Below are 27071 nucleotides of genomic sequence, written 5' to 3'. Positions count from 1 at the left end.
ATGTTTGCGTCCTTGGCATCCCAGTCGCTGGATGATTGTTGGACTACCAGATTTGAAGCGCCATAGCACAGGATCCGGCGGATGCCGAGCTCTTTGGCTAGCCGGAGCCCGTATGAGCACCTCGTACTCGGCCACATTGTTGGAGGTGGCAAAATGGATTTGCAATGTGTATCTGAGTTTGTCGCCCTTGGGAGAGGTGAGGATGATTGCCGGCTCCCAAGCCGGTGCGCATCTTGGATCCATCGAAGTGCATCCGCCAATGAGTGGAGTCGGGAGCCGACGGTAGGTACTGGGTCTCGGCCTAGTCGACAAGGAAGTCGGCCAATGCTTGGGACTTGATGGCGGTGCGGGGCTGGTAGAAGATCGTGTAAGGAGCCAGCGCAATGGCCCACTTGGCCACCCGGCCGGATGCATCCCGGCTGCCTATGATCTCGGCGAGTGGGGCAGTACATACGACCGTGATGGGATGCTCTTGAAAGTAGGGCTTCAGCTTCTTGGCGGCAAAGTATACTCCATAGCACATCTTCTGGTAGTGCGGGTAGTTTTACTTCGAGGTGGACAGTACTTCGCTCAAATAATACATCGGCCTCTGGACTAACTGAGCCCGGCCTTCTTCGGGGCGTTGGACCACAATAACTGTGCTGACCACTCGGCTAGTTGCTGCAATGTAAAGGAGCATGGGCTCTTTCTCAGTCGGTGCTGCCAGGACAGACGGAGTGGTTAGCATCTTCTTCAACTCGTGGAAAGCTTGGTCTGCTTGGTCGTTCCACTCGAAGTGGGATGACTTCTTCATGAGTTGGTACAGGGGGAGAGCCTTCTCTCCTAGCCGGCTGATGAAGCGGTTTAGGGAGGCCAGGCACCCGGTAAATTTCTGGACGTCTCACAGCTTGGTAGGAATCTCCATTCTCTCTATGGCCTTGATCTTCATTGGGTTGCACTCGATGCCGCGTTCGGAGACCAAAAAGCCTAGGAGCTAGCCGGCTGGTACTCCGAACACGCATTTCTCAGGGTTGAGCTTGATCTGAAACCGGCGCAAGTTGGCAAATGTTTCTCTGAGGTCTTCCAGCAGGGTGCCGCGCTTCTCCGTCTTCACCACAATATCGTCTACATAGACGTGGGCATTTCTGCCGAGTTGCTTGAGGAGGCATTTCTACATGCAACGCTGAAAAGTGGCACCGACATTTCTCAAGCCGAATGTCATAGTCAGGTAGCAGAAAGCTCCGAATGGTGTGATGAAGGCGGTCTTCAGGCGGTCGGCTGGATCCAACTTGATCTGGTGGTAGCCTGAGTAAGCATCCAAGAAACTCAACAGCTCGCATCCGGCTGTGGAGTCTATCACTTGATCGATTCGTGGTAAGGCAAACGGATCTTTGGGGCAGGCTTTGTTGAGGCTAGTGTAATCTATGCACATGCGCCATTTATTGTTTTTCTTCAACACGAGGACCGGGTTGGCAAGCCATTCTGGAAAAAACACCTCCATAATGAAGCCGGCTGCCAGGAGCCGGGCTATCTCTTCCCCTACAATCCTTCTCTTCTCCTCCGACAGTCGGCGGAGAGGTTGCTTGACTGGTTTTGCGTCCGCTCGGACATGTAGCTTGTGCTCGGCGAAATCCTTCGGAACACCCAGCATGTCCTTTGGGGACCATGCAAAGATGTCCCGATTCTCATGGAGGAAATCAACGAGCTCGCCTTCCTATTTGCTGTCCAGGTTTGCACCAATGACAGAAAATCTCTCCGGGTTCTCCGGGTCCAGAGGTATCTTCTTTGTTTCCTTGGCCGGCTGGAAGGAGCCTTGAGCATCATATTCCATGGGGTCAGGGGACAGGGCCGGCTGCTTGCCGGCCATGGCCATGACTCGGTCCAGCATCTTCTTTTCTTCAGCGATCACGAGGGACTCGGCCAGCCGACTGTTGGCCGCAGCACACTCGGAGGATTTCTTGTAGTCTTCGGCTATGGTGATGATCCCCTTCGAACTCGGCATCTTCATCTTGAGGTAGGCGTAGTGGGGCACAACCATGAACTTGTCCAAAGCAGGTCGGCCAAGCAACGCGTGGTAGGGGCTCTCTAGATCCACTACTTCAAACCAGATTGCTTCACGGCTGAAGTGATCCTTGTCTCCGAAGAGAACATCCATCTTGATCTTGCCGATTGGTGAACAGGACAGGCCGGGTACGATGCCATGGAACACTGTCCGGCTTGGCATGAGTTGCTTCGTCTTGATGTTCAGCTTCTCCATGGTGTCGCGGTACAGGATGTTGATGCTGCTTCCACCGTCAATCAGTACACGGGAGAAACGGGCAGCTCGCCTTTCTGTCGCGAGGGTGGCATCCAACACCTATGCATAAGAGCCGGGAGACGGCATCACATCTGAGTGATCGGCCCGACTCCAGCTGATAGGCTTCTCAGACCAATGCATGAACTCTGGGTTGTTGGAGGCGACCGCGTTGACTTCTTGGTGCTGTCGGCGCCGACTGCGCCTGTCTTTAGTTTGGCTTGTGAAGACGACGTAGGCGGCGTGCTCGTCGGGGAACTCGTCTTGGATGGCTCCGGCTGCTGGTCGAACAGCCGGCTGCTGAGGAGCTGGAGGCGGCGGGCCAGCAGGCGGAGGCGGCACCAGCCCCTCGCCTTTGGAGATCCGTGTGAGCCAATGGCATTTCTGGGTCATGTGGTTGGACGGCTTCCCGCCGCTGTGGAACTTGCAGGGGGCATCAAGGGTTTGCTCATAGGAGAAAGCCGGCTGCCAAGCCGCCCTGCCGCCCTTCTGCTTCTTGGGCGCGGGCCGCTCTTCAGGTTGTTCGTCTTCGACTGTGGCTACTTGCCGACTGGTGGAAGACGGCATATGGGCCTTGCGCTTGTTGTCGTTCCGGCAAGGGCGTCGGTGGGAGTCGCCAGCCGGCATCTTGGGAGCCGGAGCGAGCACCTTTCCTGAGGCGTCCACTCGAAGCTCGGTCTTCATTGAAGAGTCGGCCGTGGCGTACTTGTCTGCTATGATCAGCAGCTCGTTGATGGTAGTCGGTTCATCATAGAGGAGTCGGTGTTTGAGGAGGGTGCCCTCTCGGCACCCGGCGGTGAAGTACTCTATGGCTTGAACCTCGTGCACCCCTTCACAGGAGTTGCAGAGCTCGGCCCAACGCGTGAGGTAGTCGCGAGTTGATTCGCTGGGCCCTTGGACGCACAAGGAGAGCTGGCGGGGCTTGGGAGGCCGCTTGTACGTGCTGGTGAAGTTGCGGATGAAAACTTCCGTGAAGTCCACCCAGCTGTTGATGCTGTAGGGCTTGAGGCTGTTCAGCCAAGTGCGTGCCGTCGCCAAGGCCGAGCACCTCCTTGCTGTCGTTCGCATCGGGACATCACCCGGCGCGGCGGCCATCTTCCCCAAACACCCTCACATAGAGGGTCGCTCCACCATCATACTTGAAGTGGAGGGTGCACCGCCTGCCCAAGCCACGCGCGCGGGCAAACTTCTGCCAGCTGCGGGCCAGGGCTATGTTGCCCGCGGCGGAAGTCTCGACCACGACCCAGGAGGCCTTGCTGCAGCAGCCATCCGCCTGCAACCAGAGCCCGCCTGGACCAGAGGTCGGCAGTTCGTCGACGAAGAAGCGCGAAAGCTGGAGCCAGTTGCCGGCCGGGTTCTCCGACCAGACGACGAACTCCGGCGACACTTCCGCCGAATGGAAGCGCGGACGGGGAGGACGTGCCACCAAGGCACGCCTCCCTTCATCAACTGGACCGCCATGGCTGAGACGACCCCCTCCGCGTGCCGCGGCACCGCCACGACGGTGGGCCACGACGGGGGTCGCGACGTGCTTATGCGGACGGCCGCGTCCGTGCTTGGGCGTCGGGGAGCCGGATCCCTCGCGAGGGGCTTTCCCCTTCTCGACGGCAGAGAACTTCCTTCGAGGCGCCATTGGTGGCGCTGCTAGCAACGGAGCAAGGAAGAAGAAGCAAGCGAGCGAGGAAGAGATGGGCGACGGGGGCTCCGCCCCCTCCCCATTTATAGCAAGAGAAGGCCAACCAGCGCCCCCACGATCACAGGTAATGATGGTTTTCCTTGCATGTCGCAGGGACTTGTCAAGTCGAGCAGTTGCCGAGGCAGCATGGGGAAGTGGAGACGCCCACGCCCAATCAACCGCCACGCGTCGACCAAGGCCACAGGCTTTTGGGACCCGCGGCGCTCCGCACTTGTCCTTTGGCTTCACCTCGAAGCCAAGCCCGAGCGCACCTTGGGCCCGGGGGCTACTGTCGGCATTTTGGGAACGGGGGTCCCCAGACTTGCCTGCCTGCGGCCCATGGCGTGGCTTTGCTGGTAGGCCTGTATGGCCCATCTTCTTCAACAAGGCATTCAAGACCCTCGCGAGGGGCCAAGCCTCGCGAGGCGGACGATGCAAGACCTCCTCAGGAGCTGCCTCTCCAGGCCGCCTCGCAAGGAGCGGATATCAAGGCGGGGCAAACCTCACCAGGCTCTCGTGACGTGAACCATGACGATCGACACCAGGCGGGCGCCAGCGCGCAGTGTGCTTGATTCCTCTCTGGTGCCAAGAGGGCAAGCGCGGGCGCAGAGTACCGAGGCATCTGGCAAAGGTTTCCATATCGGTGCAACGAGACCAAGACCAGCAGGACGGAGGTCACCATGGAGCCCAAGACGGCGTCACTCCAGAGCCTTTTGCTGGCAAAGACCGCTTTTGTCAGGATAGCTTGTACTAGCTGTCCCCTTTCAAATTGCTCGCCATTGTTGGCTCCCTTCCTGCTCAATATTTGGGAAGAGGACCAGGGCCTATATAAGTAGAGCTAGCCACCACCGTAGAGGGGGACTGATTCACTGGGTTCTCACCCACACAAGTTCATAGAGCACAAGAACACCTCGACCTCAGGAGGCTGTTCTTCCCCTTGTACTGTTCATCATCAGCCCAAGAGGCAATCCACCACCACCACACTGGATTAGGGTATTACACCACAACGGTGGCCCGAACCGGTATAAATCTCGTGTCTCTCTGTGTTGCGAGTTCATCGAGTTCGTCCGCGAGATCTTAGCGAGCTAGGCCGTAGATCGGTAGGAGTGAAAGGACTTCACGCGCACCCTAGAGTTCGAACCTTAAGGGTTTTGCCGGAACCCCAGATCCGACATGTACCCCTTTACTTGTGCACGGGCAGTTGTAGCCACGCCTGCGGCCACATTGGCGGGGTAGAGGAAGCAAAGAACAAGACTAACAGGGCAGCGCCCAAGCCAGAGGCGCGAGGAGCAAAGGGACAAGGTGGGCTTTCCCCGGTAAGAGCCTTGCGGGGGCGGCCTCCGTAGCCCCGGCAAGAGCCTTGCCAGGGCGACTTGCCCAACACCAGCAAGGCCGCCACCCTTGAGCCTAGGAGTCCTGACACCATCGACAACATCAAGACCAAGGCTCGGGAGGTGCCTGCATGGTGGCATGCAGATCTTTGTGAAGACCAAAAGCCTACAAGGCTAGATGAGAACCAGAAGACGAAGACCCCTGGCAAGATCCTTGCCGGGGACGCCCACAAGACCCCCGGCAAGACCCTTGTTGGGGACATCTGCAGGGCGGCAGCCAGGCCCACACCTGCCTAGGCTCCACCACCGTTCCAACGTAGCAGTCAGCCTGCCAACTAGGCATGCATCTGCGTGGCAGCGTGCAGCTTCCAGGCCAACTAAGCAAGCACCTGTGTGGTGGCATGCAGATCTTCGTGAAGACTCTTCCACCGCACCAGCTCAGCAGCCAGCCAGCCATCATGGTGCTGCACGCCTCGTCAGCGTGGACGCGCGGCGGAGTGAGGTGAGGCAGTGACAGACGAGACGAGCTTCCTTGTTGTCCCAGATAAAGCAAGAGGGCGCGTCGGCAGCGCATTTAATGTGTTTGTCCTACGGTGCAGGCGATAGACTTGAACATTGTACATACTTTCCACCTCCTGTGTGCCGCTGTGGCGACCCCTTTGAACTATAAAAGCAGGCCTGAGGCGTACTGTGGAAGGATGCGGACTTTTTGGACTTGGCATGCACCGCAGCTAGTTCAAGAGCTCAAAAACACCAAATATACACCAAAGCAGGATTAGGGTATTACGCATCGCTTGCGGGCCGAACCTAGATAATATTCCCCCGCGTTGATCTTCTAAACCCGTTCTTTCCACAGCCCCGCGCCCCGTCAACCGCAGTAGGGATTCCCTGTGATCCCATAGGTGTCGTTTCCCCGACATCTTTGGCGCGCCAGGTAGGGGGCGCAAGCTGTGAAAATCTGGTTTCGAAGCCAGCGCTTCGACTCCCTCATGGGGATGGCTCGAGAGGAGAAGGCGACGTCGATCAGCCACACTCTGGTGCCATCCGCAACCGCTACAACCATCCGCGCGACCATGAGAAGCTAAGTCGCACAAACCTTGAGCAATTTCCTTTCTATAAGTTTATCTTCCTTGAAGGATCTTGTTCTTTGTGTGGAAAACCTGCATGCGAAGGAACCCTTCCCCTGTTGGCAAACGCCCTTGTTCTGTTTCGAGTCTGCTCAACAGTTTGAGCGGCCACGCTGAGAACGGTAAGGTGGCTTGCCCGGCAGCAAGCGCCCCCCGGCAGGCTGCTAAGGATCTGTTCCTCAAAGCACTGTAGCATGGGTTTACGCGCCGGCACGCCTATCCAAGTAAGCATAGGGTGCGTACATACAAAGAAAGATCGAACAGGAAGATAGCATGCTTCATTTCAAAGTACTGCAGAGTTATATTACATCAATAGTTGATGCGGTTCTAACTAAAGATAAAATTGTCTTGGTCATGAACTCGCAGCGGCGATGAGAAACGGGGTGCCTAGTCCCGGCGCTGGCCCTCCAGCCTCTTGACTCCGGCGACGCAGCTAATGATGGGCTCGATGCGCTCTTTGAGCGCCGTGAGGTCCGCATCCTCTGGCAAGCTCTCTAGCTTGTTCGCAAAGTCAATGGTGGGATTCCAGAACGCCACCTTGGTGAGCACCTTGGTCAGGGCGCCCCGGCAGAGCCTCCAGGCCTCGTTGGCCAGATAAGCTGCTCAATTGGAGCAGAGCTCCTCCAGGGCGTCGAGGATGCGCTCGAAGAACAAGGTCAGCCTGGCGTTGGGACTTACATTCTTCTCCTGGGAGAGCCTGTTGTCCGGCATGCCCATGATGACTAGCCGGGCGGTGAGCTTCTCCGCGACGTCGACAAGGCGGCTGATCCAGAGATTTACGCTGGCCACATCGTCCTTGTGGTTAGCGGCGTATGATACGTCTCCAACGTATCTATAATTTTTGATTGTTCCATGCTATTATATATTCTGTTTTGGATGTTTAATGGGCTTTATTATACACTTTTATATTATTTTTGGGACTAACCTACTAACCCAAGGCCCAGTGCAAATTGATGTTTTTTTGCCTATTTCAGTGTTTCGCAGAAAAGGAATATCAAATGGAATCCAAACAGAATGAAACCTTCGGGAGAGTGATTTTTGGAACAAACGTGATCCAGAGGACTTGGAGTGAACGTCAAGAAACAAACGAGGAGGCCACGAGGAAGGGAGGTCGCCTGGCCCTCCTGGGCGCGCCCCCACCCTCGTGGGCCCCTCATGGCTCCCCTGACCGACCTCCTTCGCCTATATATACTCATATACACTGAAAACATCGAGGAGCACCACGAAACCCTATTTCCACCGCCGCAACTCTCTGTACCCATGAGATCCCATCTCGGGGCCTTTTCCGGCGCTCCACCTGAGGGGGAATCGATCACGGAGGGCTTCTACATCAACACCATAGTCTCTCCGATGATGTGTGAGTAGTTACCTCAGACCTTCGGGTCCATAGTTATTAGCTAGATGGCTTCTTCTCTCTCTTTGGATCTCAATGCAAAGTTCTCCTCGATCTTCTAGGAGATCTATTCGATGTAACTCTTTTTGCGGTGTGTTTGTCGAGATCCGATGAATTGTGGGTTTATGATAAAGATTATATATGAACAATATTTGAATCTCCTCTGAATTCTTTTATGTATGATTTGATATCTTTGCAAGTCTCCTCGAATTATCAGTTTGGTTTGGCCTACTAGATTGATCTTTCTTGCAATGGGAGAAGTGCTTAGCTTTTGGTTCAATCATGCGGTGCTCGATCCCAGTGACGGAAGGGGAAACAACACGTATTGTATTGTTGCCATCGAGGATAAAAAGATGGGGTTTATATCATATTGCTTGTGGTTATCCCTCTACATCATGTCATCTTGCCTAATGCGTTACTCTGTTCTTATGAACTTAATACTCTAGATGCATGCTGGATAGCGGTCGATGTGTGGAGTAATAGTAGTAGATGCAGAATCGTTTCGGTCTACTTGTCGCGGACGTGATGCCTATATACATGATCATGCCTAGATATTCTCATAACTATGCACTTTTCTATCAATTGCTCGACGGTAATTTGTTCACCCACCGTAATACTTATGCTATCTTAAGAGAAGCCACTAGTGAAACCTATGGCCCCCGGGTCTAATCTCCATCATATAAGTTTCCAATCTATTTTATTTTGCAATCTTTACTTTCAATCTTTATCATAAAAATACCAAAAATATTATCTTATCATCTCTATCAGATCTCACTTTTGCAAGTGGCCGTGAAGGGATTGACAACCCCTTTATCGCGTTGGTTCCAAGGTTCTCATTTGTTTGTGTATGTACGAGGGACTTGCGTGTGGTCTCCTACTGGATTGATACCTTGGTTCTCAAAAACTGAGGGAAATACTTACGCTACTTTGTTGCATCACCCTTTCCTCTTCAAGGGAAAACCAACGCAGTGCTCAAGAGGTAGCAGCGCCGTTCTTCCTCAGCTGCTTCTCCTCCTCGAGGGCCTTGGTCAGGGTCTCCTCACGGGCCCAGGCCTCCGAAAGCGTCCCCTCCAAACCGTCCAGCTTCAGCTTCAGATCATTGATGGAGTCGTTGGCCTTGGAGAGTAGCTTGGCCTTGTCGGAGATGGCGACCTGCGAGTCTGCAAGAGCGCGGTTGGCCATGTCCCTCTCCTCCGTCAGCCCCAAGATATCCTTCTTTAGCCCATCCCGCTCCAGCTCCGGCTTCTCCACCTTGCCGGCGTGGTCCAGGTCCAGAGCTTCGAGTGCGTCCTTGTGCTTCTGCTCCAGCTCCTGGGTCCACTGTGCGACGAGCTTCTCGACCTCCTCATCCTTGCCGCGGAGTGTGGCGGCAAGAACCTGCTCGCGAGCGGCGAGGTCTTCTTCCTGGCTGTTCAGCAGAGCCTGACGCTGCTAGCGAGCAGCTTCATCCTTGGCGGCCTGCTCCTTCGCCATCTCCTGCGCCTTCTCGATATCGGCCTGCTTCAGCATGAGCTCCCGCTTGCGCTCATCCAGCTCACCCTGGGCAGCCCTCAGTTCATCCCGAGCCTCGCCAAACCAGACCTGCGTCTGAGCGACGCGCTCCTCAAAATCTGCCTCCGCCTTGTCCATCGCCGCCATCTTGGATTTCACCTTGTCTTGGCGGGCACGGTGTTGCGCCTGGAGCTTCTAGAAGTTGGTGCTCATGGCTCGGAGAAGCTTCTCCTCTTGGGAACCGCCGGTGCTCAGTTCGTCGACAACCTGGAGCCCGGCGATGGCGAGTGCCTCATCATCGAACACCTCCCCTTCGGCTGGCGCCCTGGTGCTCGCCGTCCCTGGGAGGTGGACGAACAGGTCGTCGCCCACCTTCATGTACTTGCCCGGGGCAGGGGCTGTAGGGAAGGAAGGTTGGTCGTCGGCCACCTCCTCCCTGGCAAGCCCCTTGCCGGCCTCCTCGGTAGCGGCCTTGCCGGCCTCTTCCGCAGCGGCCTTGTCGGCCTCCCTGGCAGGCCCCTTGGCGCCCTCTTCAATGGCGGTCTTGGCGGCCTCCCCAGCGGCAATCTTGTCGGCCTTCGCCTCGGCGTCCTTGGCGACCTCCTCGATGACAGTGTCGATATCTTCCTGGTCCATCGAGGGAGGGTCTGGAAACCAGAAGGGAAGATGAGGCAAGACCAAGGCCAAGGTTCAGGGCAAAGTAAAAAAGAAACGTCGCATAACAAAGACAACATGAGACGGAAGGCAGGCAACTTACCCGTGCCGTGCTGGGAAGCAGTTCCCTCCCCGCCAATATCCATTGCCAGGACGGAGCCACCAGCGCCCATGTCGGCCCCCTCTCCCTCCATGTGTGTGGGCTCGTCGGTGGGTGTACTTGTCGGTGACGCCCCTGCGGGTGGCGTGGTCGACGGGGGCTGCGTGTTGGGGGTAGCCCTCAGTGGCTCCTCCTGCTGCCGCTCTCCTCCTGCAACCCCGGGAAGGTCAGCATCAAGAATTCACACCCCAATGCCCGTCAACGAGGAATGAGTAATGAACTCACGCTGGGGGCTGAAGTAGGGGCTGCGCCGAGGGCTGTTGTCCGGGCTGATCACCACCAACGCCGGCGTGCGTGGGGTGCTCGCCGGGGGCTTGTCTCCGGTCGAAGCCCTGGCCTTCTTTGCCGCCCTCTGGGCCAGCGTCTCCGTGTCTGTGAGAAGACAAGATCAAGTTAGGAAAAGATAATGTGGGTGATGGAGAACCAGAGGATGGTAAAGAGCAAGGTGCTTACTCGTCCTACACCTCCTCTGGCCTCCTTTTCCTCTTCGGGCTGAAAGACCCGAGGTCAAAAACAGCCTCCGGGGTGCCGTCCAAAGGAGGAGGAGAAGGGGATGGCGTCCTGCTCCGCTTGGATGAAGAAGAGGCAGCGGCCGCGACTTTCTTCGCTACCGCAGCACCCGTCTCGCGCGCGGGTTGTGCCTCTGCCTGTTGCCGCTGTGTGGTCCTGCCGGGCTGGACCGGCTCGCCGGAGCTAGCCCACCGCAGGATGCGTCTCCTCCCTAGGGCCGAGGAGCCACCCACCTCGCTCTCCCCTTCGGCCGACTCCTCGACCGCTTCCTCAACAAGGGGGGGCCCCGGCGCCGAGGCCGCTGGCTTCCCCGGCAGACCCAGCCCACTCGGCGAGTTCTTTCTCTTCTGCAGCCGTGTCGGCCTCGACCTCCATGGTGCTGACGCTGCCGGGCTCCTGAGCAAGTGCCGCCTCCTCCGCCCTGGTGGTGATGTACGCCAGCTCCTCCTCGGTGGTGTCGCGGATGAGCAGTGGCTCATCACGAACATAATTCTCCGACAAGTTGTCGAAGAATGCCCGCACCTCCTCTGCTTTCGGCTCACCCAAGGTTGGATCGAGGCCGTGCACGTTGAAGTCCGGCATCATGGCGATGATGGCGGTCTGGCGAGAGTTATTCCTCAACAGGACCACTCCTGCTGGCAACCCAAACAGGAACCTGCCGGCCTTGACGGCCTTGCCGGCCTTCTCGGCCTTGCCGGTCCTCTCGACCCCGCCGGCCTCATCAACCTTGAGCTGGAAGAGCCTCTGGCAAAAATGAGCATGCCCCAGCATCGTGAAATTGTATTTCAGGCTGGGGCAAAGCCTCATGACGTCGGCCGCATTCCTGTAGTCCTAGGCTGGCCTCCCCTTTGTTGTGTAGTGGGGCAATCCGGCGGCGGATGAAGTCAGCCCCAATCATCTCGAGGGTGAGCCCGGCCGCGGTGAGGCGATGGATCCTGGTGGTGGCGACCGTGAGCTTCTTGTCGTTGGCGTCGAGGTCACTGCTACCTCTTGAGCATGCGTTGGTTTTCCCTTGAAAGGTAACGGGTGATGCAGCAATGTAGCGTAAGTATTTCCCTCAGTTTTGAGAACCAAGGTATCAATCCAGTAGGAGGTTACACGCAAGTCGCCTTGTACCTACACAAACAGATAAGAACCTTGCAACCAACGCGATAAAGGGGTTGTCAATCCCGTCACGGCCACTTGCAAAAGTGAGATCTGATAGAGATAATAAGATAAATATTTTTGGTATTTTTATGATATAGATTGCAAAATAAATCGAAAACTTATATGATGGAAAATAGACCCGGGGGCCATAGGTTTCACTAGTGGCTTCTCTCAAGATAGCATATTCTATGGTGGGTGAACAAATTACTGGCGAACAATTGATAGAAAAGTGCATAGTTATGAGAATATCTAGGCATGATCATGTATATAGGCATCACATTCATGACAAGTAGACCGGAACGATTCTGCATCTACTACTATTACTCCACACATCGACCACTATCCAGCATGCATCTAGAGTATTAAGTTCATAAGAACAGAGTAACGCATTAGGCAAGATGACATGATGTAGAGGAATAAACTCAAGCAAGATGATATAAACCCCATCTTTTTATCCTCGATGGCAACAATACAATACGTGTCGTTTCCCTTTCTGTCACTGGGATCGAGCACCACAAGATTGAACCAAAGTTAAGCACTTCTCCCATTGCAAGAAAGATCAATCTAGTAGGCCAAACCAAATTGATAATTCGATGATACTTGCAAAGATATCAAATCATACATATAAGAATTCAGAGGAGAACCAAATATTGTTCATAGATAGTCTTGATCATAAACCCACAATTGATCAGATCTCGACAAACACACCGCAAAAAGAATTACGTCGAATAGATCTCCAACAAGATCGAGGAGAACTTTGTATTGAGATCCAAAGAGAGAGAAGAAGCCATCTAGCTAATAACAATGGACCCGAAGGTCTGTGGTAAACTACTCACACATCACCGGAGAGGCTATGGTGTTGATGTAGAAGCCCTCCGTGATCGATTCCCCCTCCGGCGGAGCGCCGGAAAAGGCTTCAAGATGGGATCTCACGGGTATAGAAGGTTGAAGCGGTGGAAATTGGCTTTCATGGTGCTCCTGGATGTTTTCGGGGTATATGAGTATATATAGGCGAGGGAAGTCGGTTGGGAGAGCCACGAGGGGCCCATGAGGGTGGGGGGCGAACTTTCCCCCCCGGGCGCGCCTCCCTGCCTCGTGGCTTCCTCGCTGCTTCCTTGACATCCACTCCAAGTCTCCTGGATTGCGTTTGTTCAAAAAATAACTCTCCCGAAGGTTTCATCCCATTTGTATTCCGTTTGATATTCGTTTTCTGCGAAACACTAAAATAGGCAAAAAAACAACAATTTTCACTGGGCCTTTGGTTAGTAGGTTAGTCCCAAAAATAATATAAAAGTGCATAATAAAGCTCATTAAACATCCAAAACAGATAATATAATAGCATGGAACAATCAAAAATTATAGATACGTTGGAGACGTATCAGTCGCCCTAGTCCTTGCGACGGACCGGCGGACTCCGGCGAACCCGGCAGAACTCCTGTGGATCCTTCTCCTCGATCCAGCACCCCCGGCCCCGCCACTCGTCCCACCTCTCCTTCTGGGCGCCCTCCGGGTACGTGCCCCTGCCATGGGCCCTCGGGATCCAAGTGATGCAACCAGAGATGGCGCCCCCTGGCTGGATGCGAGGGTAGAAGTAATGGCGGAAGAGCGCCATGCTGGTGAGCACTCCGGCAAAGCCCTCGCAGAGATGGGCGAAGAAGGCCATGCACGCCACGGCATTTGGCGTAAGGTCTAGAAGGTGGAACCCGTTGGTGTGCATGATGTCGTTGAAAAAATCAGAGAAAGGGGGCAGAGCCCGCAGGAGAAGTAATTGACGAAGAAGGGGTACCGATTTGGACCGGCCTTGGCGAAGTCGGCGGGGAAGATACGCGTGGCAGGGTGCCCCGACATCTCCCTCCCCCACCGGGGCCTGAAGTAGTCCTTGAGGGTGACCGCATCAACCGTTGAGGGGAAGCGGGCGCGCTGCGTCCGAAGCGCCGTCAACTCGCTCTCCGGCGCCTCCTTCTCCCTGGCATCTTTGGCCCCACCCTTGCCCTTGTCTGTCTTGGGTGCCATGGCGGCTGAGAGGGGACGAGGGATCGAGGGCAATGAGGGCGCGGCGGCCGCGAGCAGAGGCAAGAGCTTGAGGAAGAAGAAGAGAGGAATGGCGGTTCCGAGATTGGAAAAGGCACAGAGGGTAAATGACCAGCGCCCCTGCGGTTCTCCTTTTTATGGGGAAGAAACGGGCCGCCTCTTTATTATTCACCACGATGTGACGCAAGCGTGCTGCAACCTCTCCACGCACGACCCCCACGTCACGCATTCAACGCGGGTCGTGGGGAAGCGCAATTGGCGAAGTAGTTACCGCAGTTAAAACTCCTCCACGCGTGCCCGCGCACCGTTCTGGGCCTGGCCCAACAACGCTCTGCGCTTATATGTGGCCCAGGCCCGGGGGCTCCTGTCGGTGTACAAAAGTAGGGGCCTTCTGTACCCCTTTACTTGTGCACGGGCAGTTGTAGCCACGCCTGCGGCCGCGCTTGGCGGGGCAGAGGAAGCAAAGAACAATACTACCAGGGCAGCGCCCAAACCAGAGGCGCGAGGAGCAAAGGGACAAGGGGGGCTTTCCCCGACAAGAGCCTTGCCGGGGCAGCCTGCGTAGCCTCGGCAAGAGCCTTGCCAGGGCGACTTGCCCAACACCAACAAGGCCACCACCCTTGAGCCTAGGAGTCCTGACACCATCGACAACATCAAGACCAAGGCTCGGGAGGTGCCTGCATGGTGGCATGCAGGTTTTTTTTAAGACCAAAAGCCTACAAGACTAGATGAGAACCAGAAGATGAAGACCCCCGGCAAGATCCTTGCTGGGGACGCCCACAAGACCTCCGGCAAGACCCTTACCTGGGCCCCGGCAAGACCCTTGTCGGGGACATCTGCAGGGCCGCAGCCAGGCCCACACCTGCCTAGGCTCCACCGCTGTTCCAACGCAGCAGTCAGCCCGCCAACTAGGCAGGCACCTGCGTGGCAGCGTGCAGCTTCCAAGCCAACTAAGCAAGCACCTGCGTGGTGGCATGCAGATATTCGTGAAGACTCTGCCACCGCACCAGCTCAGCAGCCGGCTAGCCAGCGTGGCGCTGCACGCCTCGTCAGCGTGGACGCGCGTCGGAGCGAGGCGAGGCGGCGACAGACGGGACGAGCTTCCTTGCCGTCCCCGATAAAGCAAGAGGGCACGTCGGCAGCGCATAAAATGTGTTTGTCCTATGGTGCCAGGCGATAGACTTGAACACTGTACATACTTTCCACCTCCTGTGTGCCACTGTGGCGACCCCTTTGAACTATAAAAGGAGGCCCGAGGCGTACTGAGGAAGGATGCTGACTTTTTGGACTTCGCATGCACCGCAGCTAGTTCAAGAGCTCAAGAACACCAAATATACACCAAAGCAGGATTAGGGTATTACGCATCGCTTGCTGCCCGAACCTGGATAAAATTCCCCCGCGTTGATCTTCTAAACCCGCTCTTTCCACAGCCCCGCGCCCCGTCAACCGTAGTAGGGATTCCCTGTGATGCCATAGGTGTCATTTCCCCGACAATCGTAGTCCTTTCGATAAGTAAGAGTGTCAAACCCAACGAGGAGCAGAAGAAAATGACAAGTGGTTTTTAGCAAGGTATTTTCCGCAAGCACTGAAATTGTCGGTAATAGGTAGTTTGATAGCAAGATAATTTGTAACGAGCAAGTAATGGTAATGGAAAATAAAGTGTAGCAAGGTAGCCCAATCCTTTTGTGGCAAAGGACGGGCCAAAATGGTCTCTTATGATAAGCAAAGTGTTCTCCAGGGTACACGGGAATTTCATCTTGTCACTTTCATCATGTTGGTTTGATTCGTGTTCGCTACTTTGATAATTTGATATGTGGGTGGACCAGTGCTTAGGTTTTGTTCTTACTTGAACAAACCTCCTACTTATGATTAACCCCTCGCAAGCATCCGCAACTACGAGAAAAGTATTAAGATAAAATCTAACCATAGCATTAAACTTTCGGATCCAAATCGGTCCCTTACGAAATTGCGCATAAACTAGGGTTTAAGCTTCTGTCACTCTAGCAATCCATTATCTAATAACTACTCCACAATGCATTCCCTTAGGACCATATGGTGAAGTGCCATGTAGCCAACATTCACATGACACCACTAAGGGAATCACAACATACATACCATCAAAATATCGAACACATATCAAGTTCACATGATGACTTGCAACATGACTTTTCCCGTGACCTCAAGAACAAAAGTAACTACTCACAAATGATAATCATGCTCAAGATCAGAGGGGTATTAAATAGAATAATGGATCTGAACATATAACCTTCCACCAAATAAACCATATAGTAATCAACTACAAGATGCAATCAACACTACTAGTCACCCACATGTACCAATCTGAGGTTCCGGTACAAAGATTGAACACAAGAGATGAACTAGTGTTTGAAAGGAGATGGTTTTGTTGAAGATGTTGATGGAGATTTCCCTCCCAAAGATGAGAGGGTTGTTGGTGATGACGATGACAATGATTTCCCCCTTCGGGAGGGAAGTTCCCCCGGCGGAATCGCTCCGCCGGAGGGCAAAAGTGCTCCGGCCCAAGTTCCCCCGGCGGAATCGCTCCACCGAAAGTCCCCCTCTGATTTTTTTTTCTAGGTCAAAATGACCTATATACTAGAATATGGGCACCGGAGGTGGGTCGAGGAGGGCAAAACCCACCAGGGTGCGCCTGGGGGCCCAGGCGTGCCCTGGTGACTTGTGCTCACGAGGGTGGCGCCCTTCGGTAGTTATTTGCCCCAGTATTTTTATATATTCCAAAAGAATTCTCCGTAAATTTTCAGCTCATTTGGAGATGTGCAGAATAGGTAGCTCTAACGTAGTTTTTTCAGGTCCAGAATTCCGGCTGTCGGTATTCTCCCTCTTTGTGTAAACCTTGCATATTATGAGAGAAAAGGCATTAGAATTACTCCATAAAGAATTATTATGCATAAAAACATTGTAAATAATAGTAGGAAAACATGATGCAAATGGACGTATCAATACCCGTGAGAGTTATTGATGCGGCACGACCGGGCAGGCAGAGATAGCCCTAGTGAGGGACGGGCATGGTCCCTTGTCGTAAGACCGTGAGACGAGGCGACAGGAGCACTGATCGTCTCCGCGAGCTACTAGTACACTAATGGTTTTGGATATTTGACCTGAGTAGGCCGCTGGCCTTTTCGCACTAACCGCCACGCGGGATAAGTTACGGGCACTCGGCGTTGTATGATTTCTTCTGAATGCTCTTTCAGACGTCACAGTTCAGAAATGTGGCGCGGAGACTAGCAGATATCCTGCAGATCAGGTGAAGCTGGACCTCCCACGCAACACGCGGGAGTGCTTAGGGTGAGCGGTCGAAATACCCTTTGCGCTTAGGATGTAGACCGATGTGCTGACCACTCTGGAGAGCCTAGGTAGGACTATGATGTGTTGATTATCAGAGGCCCACTACTAGGGAAAACCCTAGTAGTAGCGCGGGTTTAATGCCTACTAGTAGCGCGGGACACCGCGCTACTAGTAAGGCGCTATGGGTATTCCTTAGCAGTAGCGCGTGCCACACACGCTACTGCTAAGACATATAGCCGCAGCGTGTGTTCACTCCCGCGCTACTGCTAATCTAGCTAGTAGTAGCGTGTTTACTCTGCATCGCTACTAGTATTCTTTTTTCATTTTTAGCGTATTTATACGCCGTCATACATATTTTGGTACAATACCAATTATGAGGTTGTTATATCATTATGTCCATAATAGTGTGCCAAATGAAGGTGGATTTGGTTCAAGTGGAGGCAACATGTGGTGCATGTTAAAAGTATACTACTAATCCAAACTTGATCTAGTTTGGACTTGTAGTACTTTCGATGTGCATCACATGTTGCCTCCACTTGAATCTAATCCGCCAACACAAGCTATTTAATCATCATCATAGTCATTACCACCAAAAGTAGCTATTTAATCATCATAGTCATAGTGTAGCACATCATCATCTTCAAACTCATTCTAGCTAGCTAATCACCACCAACACTAGCTGCGGTAGCTATCTAATCACCACCAATACTAGCTAACAATAATCATCATAGGCATTACCACCAACACTAGCTATTTAATCATCATAGTCATAGTGTAGCACATCATCATCTTCAAACTCATTTCTAGGTAGCTAATCACTCCTGCTACTCTTTCTCAGGTAAAATAGCACAAAACATGTGTAGCACTCCTGCTTCATCATGTTGGAGCATGCAGATGAACCTGTCTCCTAATCGTGGGCTGCGCTTCTGATTGCTGCCCCTAGTACATCTCTATGATTGTTCACAATTTTGCTCCGGTCTTTCACTATTAAGCATTCCTCGCTTTTAGAAATCCTGAATGCACTAAAGTGCATTGTAGGATATCTTGGCTGTAAGCTAACCATTCTCATGCGACCTTTAGTCTCAATCCAATGAGGCACAACATTCATCGGGAGTCCCTGTTGAAGAACATTGTATAGTAACATACTTAGCAATGAAGTTTAGCTTAAAAAATAATGTATGCAAAAGATGCACTGAGGACTAATAGTAAAAATCTTACCATCTTTCCTAAATAGATGTGACCATAGTTCAATACGATCACTATTGGTCGCACATTTTGAGTATTAAGATTTTTAAGTCCAGGAAAATAATTTGTCTTGGCAGCATCAAGATCCTCAAGCCATGAAACATAATGACTTATCTCCTCACAATTTAGTTCAGCCCCGGGACAGTGGGCGGTCATGTCTACCAAGCGTCGGACATGTTTGCTTGAATGGAAATAAGCTGTCAATAGAAATTAGTTGTCAACTATTTTTGAATAAATAATATCAAAGACATAAATACGGTTGAGAAACTCACATAATGGTATAACTGGAGGCGTCTGCACACCGACCCAGATGTCGATATTACCTTCAATATCATCTTCCGGACGAATATCAGAGGTGATAACCATATCAGGCTCAAATGCACAAGTCTTGCATAGTTGTCGGCGTTCTGGGAACGGGGGTCCTCAGACTTGCCTGCCTGCGGCCCATGGCGTGGCTCTGCGCGTGGGCCCGTACGTCCCATCTTCATCAACAAGGCGTTCAAGACCCTCACGAGGGGCCAAGCCTCGCGAGGTGGACGACACAAGACCTCCTCAGGAGCGGCCTCACCAGGTTGGCTCGCGAGGAGCAGAGAGATCAAGGCAGGGCACACCTTGCGAGGTTCTCATGACGTAAGCCATGACGATCGAGACCAGGCGGGCGCCAGCGCATGCAGTGTCCTTGTTTCCCCTTTGGTGCTAAGGAAGCAAGCACAGGCGCGGAGTACCGAGGCGTCAAGCAAAGGTTTCCATATCGGTTTAACGAGACTAAGACCAGCCGGGCGGCAAGACGGAGGTCACCATGGAGCCCAAGGCGGCGTCACCACCAGAGCCTTTTGCAGACGAAGACCGCTTTTGTCAGGATAAGCTGTACTAGTTGTCCCCTTTCAAATTGGCCGTTGTTGGCTCCCTTCCCCTCAATATTTGGGGAGAGGACCAGGGCCTATATAAGTAGAACTAGCCACCACCGGAGGGGCAGGGGGCTGGATCCGAACTCATTCGGATGCATCTGATCTTTAGCTGGTCCTTAGCCACCCACCAGACACAAGAACACCTCAACCTGAGGAGGCCGTTCTTCCCCTTGTACTGTTCATCATCAGCCCAAGAGGTAATCCACCACCACCACACTGGAGTAGGGTATTACACCACAACGGTGGCCCGAACCAGTATAAACCTTGTGTCTCTTGTGTTGTGAGTTCGTCGAGTTCGTCCGCGAGATCTTAGCAATCTAGGGCGTGGATCGGTAGGGAAAGAACTTCGCACGCACCCCAGAGTTCGAACCTTAAGGGTTTTGCCGGAACCCCTGATCTGACATTTGGCGCGCCAGGTAGGGGTGTGCCGTAGCTTTCCTTCCGCCGATCTGCGCTCCGTCGCCGCCGCGCACCGCCCGCATGGCAGGCGTCTCATTGCCAGCTCTGACGGCGGGCGCTGACGGCGGGGCCAGGGGGCTCCGAGCCCTGGCCCCCGCCTTGTGGCAGGTGCGATGGCTGCCCAAGTTCAAGTCGGAGATGCCACCGCGCTACGACGGCGCGGCGGACCCGTCAGCTTTCCTGCTGGCATAAGAGGAGGCCGTTCTCGGGGCCGGAGGGGACGACAAGGTCATGGCCAATTGGCTTCCCATGGCCCTCACTGGCGAGCCCCGCGCCTGGCTGCTCAACCTCCCAGGATCCACGGTGACATCTTAGGAGGAGCTGCGCGGCCTCTTCACTGCGCGCTACGTGGCACCAGCGCATCACGCGGTCGCGGCCCTGCTAGGCGGCTCTCAAGCACCGCCTTCAGATCGCCATATCAAGCCATTCCTTCGCCAGATCGGCGACGCTTCCAAGCGCTCGGGGGCTCCGCCGGGCTGGGCTGCGCCTGAGGCCGACCTCACCTTCAACTCAGAAGACCACCCAGTCACCACCGCCGGCTCGGGCATGCTTCTGATGCTCTCCACGCCCACCACCTACAGCGTGGCCGTCACCAAGACCCTCATCGACGGCAGTGCCGGCCTCAACTTGCTCTCCGTGGAGGCCTTCAGCCTTCTTCACGTGCCCCTCGAGCGGCTCAGCCTCAGCAAGCCTTTCTCAGGAGTTGGTGGCGGCACCGCCCGCTCCCTGGGGCCGATCCGCCTCCCCGTCACCTTCGGCACGCGCGACAACTACCGCACCGAGCTGGTCGACTTCGACATCGCCCGCATCGGCCTCCCATACAACGCCATCCTCGGGTACCCAGCATTGGCCCAGTTCATGGCAGCGACCCATCCGGCCTACAACCTCATTAAGATGCCTGGGAGCAAGGGTGTCCTCATCGTCAAGGGGGACGCCAAGGAGGCCCTGGCGGCGGTTAAGCTCACCCTCAAAACCTCCGCGGCGGCGCAGCCCACCGGTGCGGGCACCCTCGAGGGCAAGGAAGCCGCACCAACCAAGAAGAAGCAGCTGTTCACCCAAGACAAGGCAGAAACCAAGTAGGTGCCGGTCGACGAGGATGGGACCTCAGGAGCCACCTTCACCATAGGTGTCGGCCTCGACCCAAGTCAAGAGGAATCATTGGTGAAGTTCTTGCACGCAAACAAGGAAATATTCGCATGGGAACCCAAGCAGCTGGTGGGGGTCCCGAGAGAGGTGATTCAGCATCACTTAAGGGTATGCCCCAATGTACGTCCCGTGATGCAGTGGGCGAGACGGCAGTCCACGGAGAAGCAGGCCTTCATCGTCCAAGAAACCCGCAAGTTAGAGGCGGCGGGTGCCACTCGCAAGGTTCGGTACCCCGAATGGCTGGCAAACCCCGTTGTTGTGCCGAAGAAGGGTGGGAAGGAGCGAATGTGCGTCGACTTCACCAACCTCAACAAGGCTTGCCCCCAAGATTCGTTCCCGCTTCAACGCATCGACCAGATCATCGACTCCACCGCCGAGTGCGACCTACTGTGCTTCCTGGATGCGTTTTCAGGGTATCACCAAATCAAGATGGCGGTAGAAGATGTAGAAAAGACATCCTTCCTGACCCCGTGTGGGGTGTACTGCTACACCTGCATGCCCTTCGGACTGCGCAACGCGGGTGCGACCTTTTAGCAGTTGATGCACATCGCCTTAGGGCGGCAGCTCGGGAGAAACATGGAGGCCTACGTCGACGACATTGTGGTGAAGTCTCGGGAGGCGAGAACCTTGATCCAAGATCTGGAGGAGACCTTCGCGAGCCTGCGCCAGGTGAACTTACGACTTAACCCAGAGAAGTGCGTGTTCGTTGTCCCTTCCAGCAAGCTGCTGGGATTCCTCGTGTGCCACAGAGGGATCGAGGCGAACTCGGAGAAGATCAAGGCCATTGAGGACATGAGCCCACCGCAGACCCTCAAGGAAATGCAGAAGCTGGCTGGTCGGGTAACTGCGTTGGGACGTTTCATCTCCAAGCTGGGAGAGCGCGCCCTATCCTTCTTCAAGCTGATGAAGAAGAAGGGCCCATTCGAGTGGACCCCGGAGGCCGACCGAGCTTTCCAAGACCTCAAGAGATACCTGACCAGCCCTCCGGTGATGGTGGCGCCACGACCTCTCGAGCCTCTAGTGCTCTATCTTGCCGCCACCCCGTACTCTGCCAGCGCCGTGCTGGTGGCGGTTCGGGAAGAGCGCCAAGCCAAGGGCACGTCGCGCCAAGCTACGCCGCCAGCCGAGATAACACAAGATCAGGAAGGCGCAACAAGAACCGTAGCGGCATCAACGGAAGACCAAGCTCGGTAGGACGCCGTCGCCGACATTCCCACGAGCGATCAGGCGTTGAGAGTTCCACCACCTCTGTAGACGCCCCAACTTCCGCAAGACAAGAGCCTCACCAACATGCTAGCCCTTGTCGAGCACCCGGTGTATTTCATTAGCACGGTGCTGCGGGACGCGGGAGCATGATATCCCATTCCTCGGAAGCTCCTAATCGCGCTCTTGGTTGCCTCGCGCAAGTTGCGGCACTACTTCCAGGGCCACCCCATCAAGGTCGCCTCAGCCTACCCATTGGAGAGAGTGCTCAGGAGCCCCAACTCTGCTGGAAGGGTCGCTGAGTGGAACATCGAGCTGCAGGCATTCCAGTTGGAGTTCAGCACTACCAGGGTCATCAAGGGAGCCACACTCGCTGATTTTGTGGCGGAGTGGACGGATGCCCCGATGCTGGAAGTAGGCGAGGACTGGTCCACCTCACCGGGAAGTGAGGTGCCAGATGGCTGGGTCATGTATTTCGATGGCGCCTTCGCGCACCAAGGCGCGGGGGCTGGAGCGGTACTCATCTCGCCCACTCAGGACAAGCTCTACTACGATGTGCAGCTCTGCTTTCAGCAGGGCGAGAAGGTCTCCAACAACATCGCAGAATATGAAGGCCTCATAGCTGGCATGAAGGCTGCGGTAGCTCTAGGGGTGAAGCGCCTCACCGTTAGGGGCGACTCGCAGCTCCTCGTCAACTTCTCCAACAAGGTATATGAGCCGAAGGATGAGCACATGGAGGCATACCTCGCGGAGGTGCGTAAGATGGAGAAGCAGTTCCTAGGCCTGGAGTTGCAGCACGTGCCCCGGGGCACCAACAAGGAAGCTGACGACATCGCCAAGAGGGAATCCAAGTGGCAACCCCAAGAGCCCGGCGTCTTTGAGGAATGGCTCTTCAAGCCATCAGCGACACCACCACTTTCAAGAACAGCTCAGCCTCGGGAGGAGCTCCCGCAGCCGCCTGCCACAGGAGCCCCGGCCTGTGGCCCGACCTCAGGAGTGTGCCTGCTCTTGGCGCTCGATCCCCAAGAGGGATGCTGGACCAAGGAATTCAAAGAATACCTAATGCAAGGGGCACTGCCGGAGAAGGAGGAGGACACGGAGCGTGTGGCCTGGCAAGCCACGGCATACTTCATCCGGGACGGTGAGTTGTACAGGAAGCGACCAAATGACGTTTCACTGCGTTGCATCTCCAGGGACCAGGGGAAGGAGTTGCTATCTGACATACACGGAGGGGACTGCGGGCACCACTCGTCATCACGGACCCTCGTCGGCAAGGCATTCCGCAGCGGATTCTACTGGCCCACGGCGCTCAACGACGCAGCCGTGCTGGTGAAGTCCTGTGAAGCCTGCCAGTTTCACGCCAAGCAGATCCATCGGCCGGCTCAGGGCCTCCAGACCATCCCACTCACGTGGCCGTTCGCGGTCTGGGGGCTGGATATCTTGGGCCCGTTCCCTCGAGCGCCTGGGGGCTATCGCTACCCTCTATGTTTCCATTGACAAGTTCAGCAAGTGGGCGGAGGTGGAAGCCGTCCGCACCATCCCAGCTGGTTCTGCGGTCAAATTCATCAAGGGTCTCGTGAGCCGCTTCGGGGTCCCCAACCGCATCATCACCGACAACGGCTCACAGTTCACTAGTAACCTCTTCAAAACATACTGTGCTAACCTTGGAACGCAAATCTGCTACGCTTTGGTGGCGCACCCCAGTAGCAATGGTCAGGCCGAACGCGCCAATGCAGAGGTCCTGAGGGGCCTCAAGACCAGGACCTTCAAGAAGAAGCTCGAGGCTTGCAGCAGGGGATGGCACGACGAGCTCCAGTCCGTGGTGTGGTCCATCCACACCACCACCACCAAGCCGACGGGTGAGACCCCGTTCTTCCTCGTCTACGGAGCCAAAGCGGTCCTCCCCCACGAAGTCAAGCATCGCTCTGCGCGGGTCACTACAAAAAAATACACTTCCGTGATGATACGTGTTTGTCACAGTAGGTCGCGTTTTTTGTCATGCATGTACATCCATGACGATTTTATGACAGAATCAAGATAGTCATACCTGTGCTGTCGTAGAAGTGTTCCATGACATTACCAAAATTATCATCACGGAAGTGTCCACTTCCATGACGATAAATCGCGCGTCACAGAAGTGCTTTCTTCAAGGGTGACCGACACGTGTCATCCACCGTAACGGAACGCCGTTAAGCTATCGGGTCGGGCTCTGGATTCGATAACCCGTTAACAGCCCCGACCAACGGGAAATTTCCACATGTAAAATTCTTATTGGCCGGACGAAACACGTGTCAGCTCGTCAGTGGGTCAGATAGGCTCCTATGATATGTCGACACGTGCCACGGCCCACCACTGGCCCATTTAGCTTACAAAGCCGGCCCGTTTGACTTGGTCAAAAGTTAACGGGCTGGCCCATGAAAAGCCTGTTAACGGTCTCTTCGCAAATAGCCCATTTTACGGCCTGTTAACTCACGGCCCGTTAGGCCCTAAAGGAAATCGGCCCAACAACGTCATGTGGGCCGTCGAATATAACACCAGCCCATTTCACTTTCGGCCCATGTATGGCCCATGACGTCTTTCGGCCCATATGAGGCCTTCGTATCTTTCGGCCCTTTACAGGCCCACGGTGACTCTAGCCCATAATGAACAGTAATTTTCTTTATACCCATTAACGACCTGTGATTTACATGGGCCGTTTCCAGCCCGTGTTAGCTTTCGGCCTATTGACGACCCATACGTTCTTGGGCTCCTTTTCGGCCCTCGATTACTTCCGGCCCGTTACTGGCCTGTTCCCCTAATGGGCCAAATTCGGCCCATGGCAAGAGTCGGCCCGTTACTGGCCTGTTCCCCTAATGGGCCCAATTCGGCCCATGGCAAGAGTCAGCCCGTTACTGGCCTATTACCCTAATGGGCCAAATTCGGCCCATGGCAAGAGTCGGCCCATTTCTGGCCTGTTAACCCGTTGCGCGGTTTCCAGCCCGTCCTATATTCTGGCCCATTAACGACCCGTTATGCCTGTGACAGAATTAAGCCTTTGCTGCCCTACGGCCTGTTAACGGCCTGTTACCGTGCTGGGCCAATACCAATTACGCCCGATAACGGCCCATGTAGACCCATTTATCCGACGGCCCGAGGCCCGCCGATTACAGGCCCATTTATCGACGGCCTGTAGGAGACCCATGGATCCTACGGCCCGTATATGGCCCATGGTAGTTGCAGCCACTAGCAAACCAGGGAAAAAGAAGAGTAGGAAATAAATAAGGACGAAACTAATGCTAGGATATTAAGGCGATTGCACAGATTACATCCACTCGGCATCAAAGATCGCCACCAGTGCAAATATAGGGAACACCCTACACTATACAAAAATGGCTTGCTGTTTTCTTCAGCTGGTGGCTGCATGTTAAGAATAAATTTTGTATCGCACCAAAACAAATTACAACTATATAACAAAAGGAAGGTTGGCATAAAACTTAACAGTCTAGCAGATAAATGCACCACCAGAAGTTCAGAAGCTCAGTTCATTTGACATGTCTGTTACGTTTTCATGTTGTATTGTCCGATGGAGCACCATAACCCTCGTCTTCATTTCCCCTAGGCTCCTGAACAACATAGCAAATGTCTGATAGTCTGGTTTCAAAACCATGCATATCTTGACGACATTGAGCAATGTTTCTCCTTGTTTCACAAAGGGTCTCTGTTAGGGAATGGACTTGTGTCTGGAGCGCAGATACAACATTGCTTTGAGCTTGCATATCTTGATCATGAGGCAGTTTTGACGATATTGCCTTAACAACCAACCCAGTATTACGCAGGAGCATGCTTTTGGCACTGTTAGTGGACACGTACTGACCCACTGCAGCAAGAGCTGACATTGCGGTTATAGTTGCCTCGCCACCTTCAGAAGGTGGCGGTTCCACCATTTTTTCCATAGCTCGCTGAAAAGTTGAGGTTTTACATTAGAAGTACCAGAACAGAAGATATTAAGGAGGCAGCAAAACCAAACAAAATAGCTTTGTTCTATATACATAACTTATTCTAGTGAACCCATGTAAAATGTTAGTTGTATTTTATTGCAAAGTACATAATAAAACCAGGTTCCAAACATATGACCATGTACCATCGCTAATGTATTGTCTATTTCTTCACATTGTATTGAGGGCTAAGGATAAAGAGACAAAGTTTATAATACGGTAAGCATAGTATGACATCATTCATATCACAAAACAACTGAGAACAGACAAACATGCAATTGTAACGTTGTGTGGGCAAGTCCAGCACGGAACTAGATTACAGGTCTAGATCAAAGGAACATCACTCCTCTCTTTTAAACCTTGTAAGGTGCAATGATACGCTATGACAATTGTGTATAAAATTGAAAAGAGTAATAGACATTGGCTGCAAACCATGCAGTTCAAGGCACAAGTCAGAGTAAGTAGTAGTTAAAAGGCATGAGGATTAAGGACTTACAATGGCGGCTTTGACTGGTGTAGTCATGCCCTTCTTCTTGCTGGTGTGATAGTCCTTGAAGATTTCCACAGCATTTGGTTCAGGTACTTTTTGGTCCTTGCGGGATTTCCTCTGCATTTCGAACAAGTCAATATAGATCTGATAATATGGTACAACGAAAAGAGTGAAACAGCAGCTAATTACAAGAGCCTCGCAGTGTGCAATATAGCTACGAGATCCTATCGTCTGTTGGAATTTCACTTTCATACGGTTGGCCTTGTTCTTTGAACAGTTCACCTACAAGAAGATAGATTTGTGTGGCACATGCGTAAATAGGACTTCAACATGTGATCTGATCACATATATATAATGTACCTGATACTTCGGATCAGACTAGTGTTTAACAAGGCCCCTCCAGTCTTCATCCGATATATTTTCCACTGGAGATGTTTGGGAAAGTTCACTGTTAGCCTTGCCTTCAAAGTGAGTTTTCCTCAAGTTATACCGATACAGTCGCAAAGCAGACTTGAAAACATGGGTGCAAGCT

This window comes from Triticum aestivum, chromosome 7D (genome assembly GCF_018294505.1).
Source record: "Triticum aestivum cultivar Chinese Spring chromosome 7D, IWGSC CS RefSeq v2.1, whole genome shotgun sequence".
Taxonomy (NCBI): domain Eukaryota; kingdom Viridiplantae; phylum Streptophyta; class Magnoliopsida; order Poales; family Poaceae; genus Triticum; species Triticum aestivum.
This window is presented reverse-complemented; position numbering follows the sequence as displayed.